Raw genomic sequence first — 7,929 nt, forward strand, 5'->3', positions numbered from 1 at the left:
TTCCATTCCAGTGTGACCATTGGCAGTAGTTGAATGGAGGGGGAAAGGGGTAACTATTCCCACCCCAAGCCCTGAAAAGAATTTAAGCAGGTGGATTGATTTAAAGTGTTGGGGGGGGGGGGTCAAGATGGATGAGACCTATTGTAGAACATTAACCTAAAAATCAAAGGAGGGAACTAGAAGCTATCCATACAATTAGCAATTGCCTGAATGGGTTTTCTAAAATTGCAGGTGCCAGGTGGGCGGGGGGAGATGTTCTGGACTGGCCACTTTAAACCTTTGCTACCTGCTATGGCTTCAGTCCAGGTCCCCTTTTGTACCAATGGAAACTCATGCTACTGATGGGAACCCCTGACAACGCAAAATTGCATGTGGGGGGGGGGGGGGACAGCAAATGGGATTGGGACCTCAGCAGGGAACAAAGGCCTCTCCCATCTTTCTCCTGAACGTAAACATTCATTCTGTAGCGGGGGGGGGGGGAGGGTAGAGAGTCATGAATTTGGGAACTAAACAGAAAGAAAGTATAATGCAGAAGTACAAGATCATTGAGATGGGCGCATTAGACAATCCTAGTGAGATACAGGATGACACATCCAGAATTGTAGCAAGCAGCCCCTGGGTCCAGAAAGAAGTGACCAAACTATGTGATCTGTTCCAACATCTGCCAACCTGGTGCTCTCCAGAAGTTTTAGACTACAACTCCCATCAGCCCTGTGCTGTGCAGTCACCAGGTTGGCAAAGGCTGACCTAGTGTGTCATGTTTGCAAAGCTTGACCTTGAGTGTTGCATATTTCCCCCATGCTATTCATTCTTTTACATAAAAAGCAGACATAACTCATGTCTTCAACAGAGGGCAATGGATCCAGACTAAAACAAACATGCCTGCATTGAATATTGGATTATAAAACGAGTTTATTTTTTTTAAAGGAACACTATCGTTGAAACCTTTATTTTTAAAATTGCATCTAATTTTTAAAGAAAGCTTTAAAATTAAAGAAAAACCAATTCTCCTCTCAGTATTTCTTAACTACTTGTAGGACCAGCCCATTCTTTGCATGAATCTATCTCCCTTTGCTTCCATTGACACCAGCCAGTTGGTTCCCACACATGCTTGTTCTTCCGGCTGCTCTCTTTGGTTGCAACTACATCCATATCAGCAAGGACAGCAGCCTTCCCCCAACCCAGTGTCCTCCAGACAATTTGAACTCCCATCAGTTTCAACATCATTCAGCCATGCTGAGTACAGCTGATGGTATTTGGCAGGGATGGTACCAGGTTGGGGAATTTTGGCCAAGGAGATGAAAGCAGACCAGGGCAGCTTTTAAAGAGGCTTGAGATTCTTGGGCAATTGCTAAGGCCCCAGAAACCCGGAAGGGCTAAATATTGACACCTCACCTGCTGCCACTCCACCTACTCAGGCAGGTGATGATGGCGATGAGCAGCAAACTCCCATAAGCACAAGAGGGCAGGTGTTTTCTCACTTGCCAGCCACAGAGCCACTGTGTAGTAAAGAGTGTCTCCAGGGTCTAATTCCCACTCAGCCAAAACACTCCTTGGATGACCTTGGGTCCAGATTCTAAGAATAAAGGTGGTGCAGTGGAGAAAGAAAACCATATGAGCCCCTTGGAGGAAAGGTGAGGCAAGACTAAAGAAAAGAAACTCTCAGAGGTAGTGGGAAGTGGTTTGGAAGAAAAAGTGCTGTCAATGAGGAAAGGGGAGGAGAACCCACGGAGGGCACCTTTGTGGTGGTAGCAGCTTCCAAGCCTTGCACCTTGGCTGTTTACGGCTCTGTGTAGGACACTGACCTCTGCAATCCTGACAGTGACTTATAGGCTATGTTCCACAGGAGCCACCAAATCCAAAACTGACCACAAAATTCAACTTCCTGAGATTTTCAACTTCCATATCTTTGTTCATTTTTGTTGTTGTTTTAAAAAACACACACCAAGTTTCTAGCCCTCATGGCTACGAAAGGGAACACATGCTGGAACCTCCAAAGCAAGATAAGAATTTATGGGGCTTCACTGCACTGCCCCTCCCCATGACCAGGAAGAGCAGAATAAATTGTGTAGAAGAAGGAAATTCATTTACACAGGTTGCAAAACCCAGCTTTTCACACTGGAAACTTTTGATCCATTTTAAAATGAAGAGTACATACCAGCCTGATTTTTTTAGCCTCAATCCCACCCTCTGGCAAAACTGCATGTTCTATGGGCACAACCCTCCACCCTTCCACATCTTGGCTCTGCTCAAAGTAAGGTAAAGGTAAAGGGACCCCTGACCATTAGGTCCAGTTGCAGATGACTCTGGGGTTGCGGCGCTCATATCACTCTATAGGCTGAGGGAGCCGGTGTTTGTCCGCAGACAGCTTCTGGGTCATGTGGCCAGCAGGATTAAGCCACTTCTGGCAAACCAGAGCAGCACACGGCAACACCGTTTACCTTCCCGCTGGAGCGGTACCTATTTATCTACTTGCACTCTGACATGCTTTCGAACTGCTACGTTGGCAGGAGCAGGGACCAAGCAACGGGAGCTCACCCCATCACGGGGATTCAAACCGCCGACCTTCTGATCAGCAAGCCCTAGGCTCTGTGGTTTAGACCACAGCGCCACCCGCGCCCCTTGAACTTCTCAAAGTAGACCCTACCAATTTCCCAAGCAGGACAAGAGGAGGCACGGTTTCTTCTGCGAGATCAACCTGGTTGTTATGAAGACATAAGGCTGCCTTCTACCAAGAGTCAAGGCCACAGGGGAACACAGCTCAGCAGCAATCCAAGGTCTCCAGCTGGAAGACTTTCTTAGTTCTGCTGCCCCAGGCGATTCTAACTGTAGACAACCAAGGGCAGAATAGGGGACCTTCTGCAAGCCAAGCATGTGCTCTACCACTGAGCTCTGCACACCCACACATTGCCTTCACCATCCTCCTTCCCTGTCCTCACCGTCTTGTATTAAGTTACAACAATGGGACAACTGCATTGCAAGACATCTCCCCAACGTGTAGGAGAACAAGGGTTTTTATAGCTATTTCAGAAGGGATTTCAAGTGCCATTTGTCATCTTTTTGGCAGCCCTGCTGCCAGGTGGCTCTTTATAATTAAGCATTGTGCTATTATTGTAACACACACCGGCCCACTGCAACTCCGCTCAGCACCTTTACGCCCTTCTCCTCAAGGCGCTCGTCGGCACCTCCCTGTAGATGTGGCGGGAAAGGTGGGGAGCTGCTCCATTTTGGAGGCAATTCTGCTGACAAAGCTGGCTTTTATTTTAGCTTCCTGGGGAACAAGTGCACGCAGATGCTCACGGGCCCAATTCCTCCCACTGCTATGCATTCCCTGCAAGGTGTTCAAACCTGTGGCCTGCTGAAGCTATTCTGCGGCATCTTCCTTCCTTCCCACATCCCCAAAATGCCTCATCATCACCACCCCGTCCCTATGCAGTTGCTTTCCACCAGTACCAAAGCAAGATGCAAATATCAAGTCACAAAAGAGGGGGGGGGTTGTACAGGGCTGTCATTTTCACTAAGAACCAGTGTGGACATCAGATTCCAGCTGCAATATCACTGGGCAGGTGGCAACATTGTGCCTTTCACCATCACGGTCTTCACACAAAAAAGAGTGTTATCCGCTTGTTTTCTACGTCCATCAATCCAGTCATTTTTACCACTTGATTCTTATTATGATATTCTTACAAACATAGTTTGCCTTGCACCAAGTCAGACAACTAGTCTGGGTGGTGCTGTGGTCTAAACCACTGAACCTCTTGGGCTTGCTGATCGGAAGGTCAGTGGTTCAAATCCCCTTGACAGGGTGAGCTCCCATTGCTCTGTCCCAGCTTCGGGCAATCTATGCCAGAGGTGGGGAAACTCATCCACAAAGGACAAATGCAGCCCCTAAGACCTCTCTCTCCGACCCTTGGGATTCTGCCTGGGCCATCCCCCTTCCCCGCAGCCACACCTCTCACTGGCCCTGCCTCCTCCATGCCTAACAGGAATCTGTCTTTGAACTGTGATAATGCTTCTTGCATGTGTAGAAGAGGGGATAGAGGGATTGGCAGAGGAGGGCGATAAAAGCGTGTGAAGAATTCTTGACTGTTGTAGGCCTGGAATGTAGCTTACTGTACAAAGGCACCAGCTACATCTGTTTCTGCACTCAGGGTTCATCCACATTTCCGCTTGTGTGCTGTGCCAAGAAAACATGAGCCCCAGCTCTTTAGCGAAAGATCACAACAAATGGCAATCCGAATTGCCTTTTGCTCTAATTGAGTGCTGAAGATTGGCTTTCCTGGGAAAAAGCAGCGGGACAAGGTGCAGGGTTCGAAATTAGCAGGGCGCCAGGCGCATTTTATGCCTAAAGATTCTCCATTTGTGAGCACTACAAAAAGTCTGGGTGCCATTTTTTTGCACCTGGCTTGACACTCAAGAATGACTGGAATGTATATGCTTTGAAGCCTTGAAGTATACATAAAGGATAAACAATAACAATAAAGAGTAGAGTGTTTTGAAAACTGAAGTATGGTACCAATACAGTCGTACCTTGATTGCCAAACACCTTGATACTCGTACGTTTCGGCTCCCAAATGATCAAAAACTGGAAGTGAGTGTTCTGGTTTTCGAACAATTTTCGGAAGCAGAATGTCCAGCGCAGCTTCTGCGGCTTCTGATTGACTGCAGGACGCTCCTGCAGCCAATCAGAAGCCGCGCCTTGGTTTTCAAATAGTTCTGGGAGTCAAGCATTCTGTTCGAGAACCAAAGTATGAGTGTATTCTTATTATAAACACCAAGTTAAATATGAATTAACAATTCCTGATAAAAATGTGAAATTAACAATGTGTCTCTTATGCGAAATACATATTAGTTTATGCTTACCAAAAGAATAAATAAAAAGTGTTGCTGACACACACACACACACACACACACACACCCGCCCATGGCGACGAGACATTCTGTTTTGGCTCCTAGCTTTTCTATCCCACTTTCTAACACTGCACAAGAGGAAGTGTGGATAATCCCTTGCTTTTGCCTCTGGTCCTGCCCACTTTTCTGTCTCTGGCTCCACTCAACTCTGGCGCACATGCACCCACACAAATAAGCTTTCCCTACAAGGGAATGCAGCAGGCTGAAATGTGGTTCCCCATCCCTGGTCTATACTGACTGGCCCCACTCCTACAAGTTTTCAGAAAGACTTTTTGTTTTGTTTTTTGGTTTTTTTATAAGAATTTATTAAATTTTGATAATATAACAAAATCAAAACACTACAAAAATTACAAAAAACAAAAATAAAATACAATTCATACAAATACAAAAACAAAAATAACAACAAAAACAAAAACACTTATTTAATTATACTCATACTATTATTGTTAAGTGACCTCCTCACGTCCTCTCTTTCTGCGTTCATTGTATATCATCTTTAGTAATTTCAAAACATTGTATAATCATCATTCTCTTCTAATCTTATTTAACATTAACAAATTCTATTACCTAATTCTTACCTTCTATCTTAAAACTAACTAATTTCCCAACTGTAGCCTAATATATTCAGAAAGGCTTTTTGCCAGCAGAAGCAGACAATCTGCCAGGGCGCCCTCCATCTCCCACAGATTCACATAGTGTACAAACCAAACAGGAAGTTCTACTGCTCAGGGCTTGAGAACTTCCTGCTGGATTGTGTCCATTAAACAGAACCATCCCATCTCCCACTACCAATTGTACCTAGAAGTCGCTACCCGGGCAGTCACGTCTGTCCATGGGCAGCACCGTTTCGCCAACACACAAATCCGAAAAAAGGGAGAGGGGGAAATGCTGAATTGGTTGTTTTTGCCATTCAAGGCCGAATTAATCTTTCGAGCCCCCGGGTGTGCGGGCAAAGCTTGCCGGGGTGTGCAGCTTTCATTAAGCAGCATAACAGATGTGCCAATAAAGCCAACACAATTCCCCCGTGGCCACCAATTTGCTTGCTCCCGTCTCATCATACCCTGAACTCAGAGTCCAAAAGGTGAGGTTTTTAACAAGGGGTCTTCTAAACAAGTATGCATCAAATAACTGTTAACAAGGGGAAGGAGAGGCGCAAACAGGCCTCCAAACTGTAGCTGAGGAGGGAGGGAGGAACAAATTCCAATTTCTAAGGAAACAGTGGCTGTGTTGTCTGGGCAGGGGGGAGCGGGTGCAGGATAGGGAAAAAAATCTCTCTCTCTCTCTCTCTCTCTCTCTCTCTCTCTCTCTCTCTCTCTCCTGTAATTTGCTTCTGGTTAAATTGCTCTTTTTAATGAAATGGTCCTCCAGGAAAACGGGAAAATTCTGCTGAGCCAACTGTTCCATCCCCATCCCACCCCCAGCTGATTTAGAGGCATTAAGAGCAAAGCCTGCTACATACTTTTCAAAAGAGTAAATTGGGAAATCAACAGGTGAAGAAACCCCACCCAAAAGGGGAGGGGTGTTGTGAGAAAGGGAGGGCAAATGGCAAGAGTGAGTTGACAGCATGAGGTAGCCGTGACTGGCACAGGAAAGGGCAAATCTGTCAAGTTTTGGTTTTGCTCATTTTTGCATTTCTCTAGTCTTAAGGTTTGTTCTACATTTCTGCATCAGTTTTTGATTTTGTTTTTAAGTCCTCATGAAAATTCACCAGCATTTTAGTGCAAGCTTCTAATCTGTATGTGATTTTGCCTAATGTGCACATTTCTGCAAGAATTTTCCCCAGTATAATGCATGTTTATAGCTTATTTTTCTCTAATGCGCACATTTTTGCAAGCAACTTTAGCATTGTGCTGATAATGCCAAGATTCCAAGTTTAATCCCCATAATGAGACTGCTGCATATTCCTACATTGCGGGGGGTTGGACTTGATGATCCTCAGGGTCCCTTCCAACTCTAGAATTCTATGATTCTCCAATAAAATGCAACTCTGCTATATTATCTAGAGCAGTAGTTCCCTAATGATGATGATGATTTAAACTGTGGTCTGCAGACTACCAATGGTCCATGAGCTTCATTCAGGTCACCAGCAACGTACCTGTGAATTTGTGTCTGCAGCTGGGAGATGGCACATTCATTACATCAAATATTTCTATTTACTTTTAATGGTATTTTTATTGCTTCTCTTATTTCTTATACAGTGGTACCTCGACTTACGAATTACTCGACATACGAATTTTTTCGACTTACGAATGAAAAAAGTGCCCGCACGCCTACAAATTTTCCGACATCCGAAGGACATCCGTTGGCAGTTTTTTTTTTTTATAGAGATTTTATTATTTTATCATATAACAAAAAAGAAACAACATTAAACATACATAAACATAAACATAGAAAAACATAATAAACATAAACATAAACATAATAAACAATTCAACGATAAAAAACACAACATTAACATACCAAAGAAAAAAGAAAACTTATACAAACCTTATCAAATTCTTATCTTTGTTACTCTACTTATTTATACTTCTTAAGGGGACTTCCCCTGGTCCCTCCTCTGTCTTCAAAAACATATATACTTTTTAAGGTAGCTTCCTTTCTTTTTTCCATTATCTTATACTCAATATCCTAATGTTCTTTAAATTTATCTAAACCAATATATTTCTTAACTTATATTCTATATCTTAACACTTTCTTATACCAATAAATCCATCACATCAAAATTTCTTTTATAACCATTATAACTAACCTTATACTTCTAAAGCCGATTCTTATATATATTTCTGCTCAAATATTCAGACATTCAATTTCACGTGCTTAACTAAATAGTCCTTAAATTTCTTCCAATCTTGCGACACCTTCTCCTCCCTCTGGTCTCGGATTCTGGCGGTCAGGTCTGCGAGTTCCATAAACTCCATCAACTTCATCCGTTGGCAGTTTTAGATGGGGTTTACTTGACTTACGAATTTTAGATGCGGTTTACTCGACTTACGAATTTTCCCGAATTTTTCGTTTCCA

Source organism: Lacerta agilis, chromosome 8 (assembly GCF_009819535.1).
Source record: "Lacerta agilis isolate rLacAgi1 chromosome 8, rLacAgi1.pri, whole genome shotgun sequence".
Lineage (NCBI taxonomy): Eukaryota > Metazoa > Chordata > Lepidosauria > Squamata > Lacertidae > Lacerta > Lacerta agilis.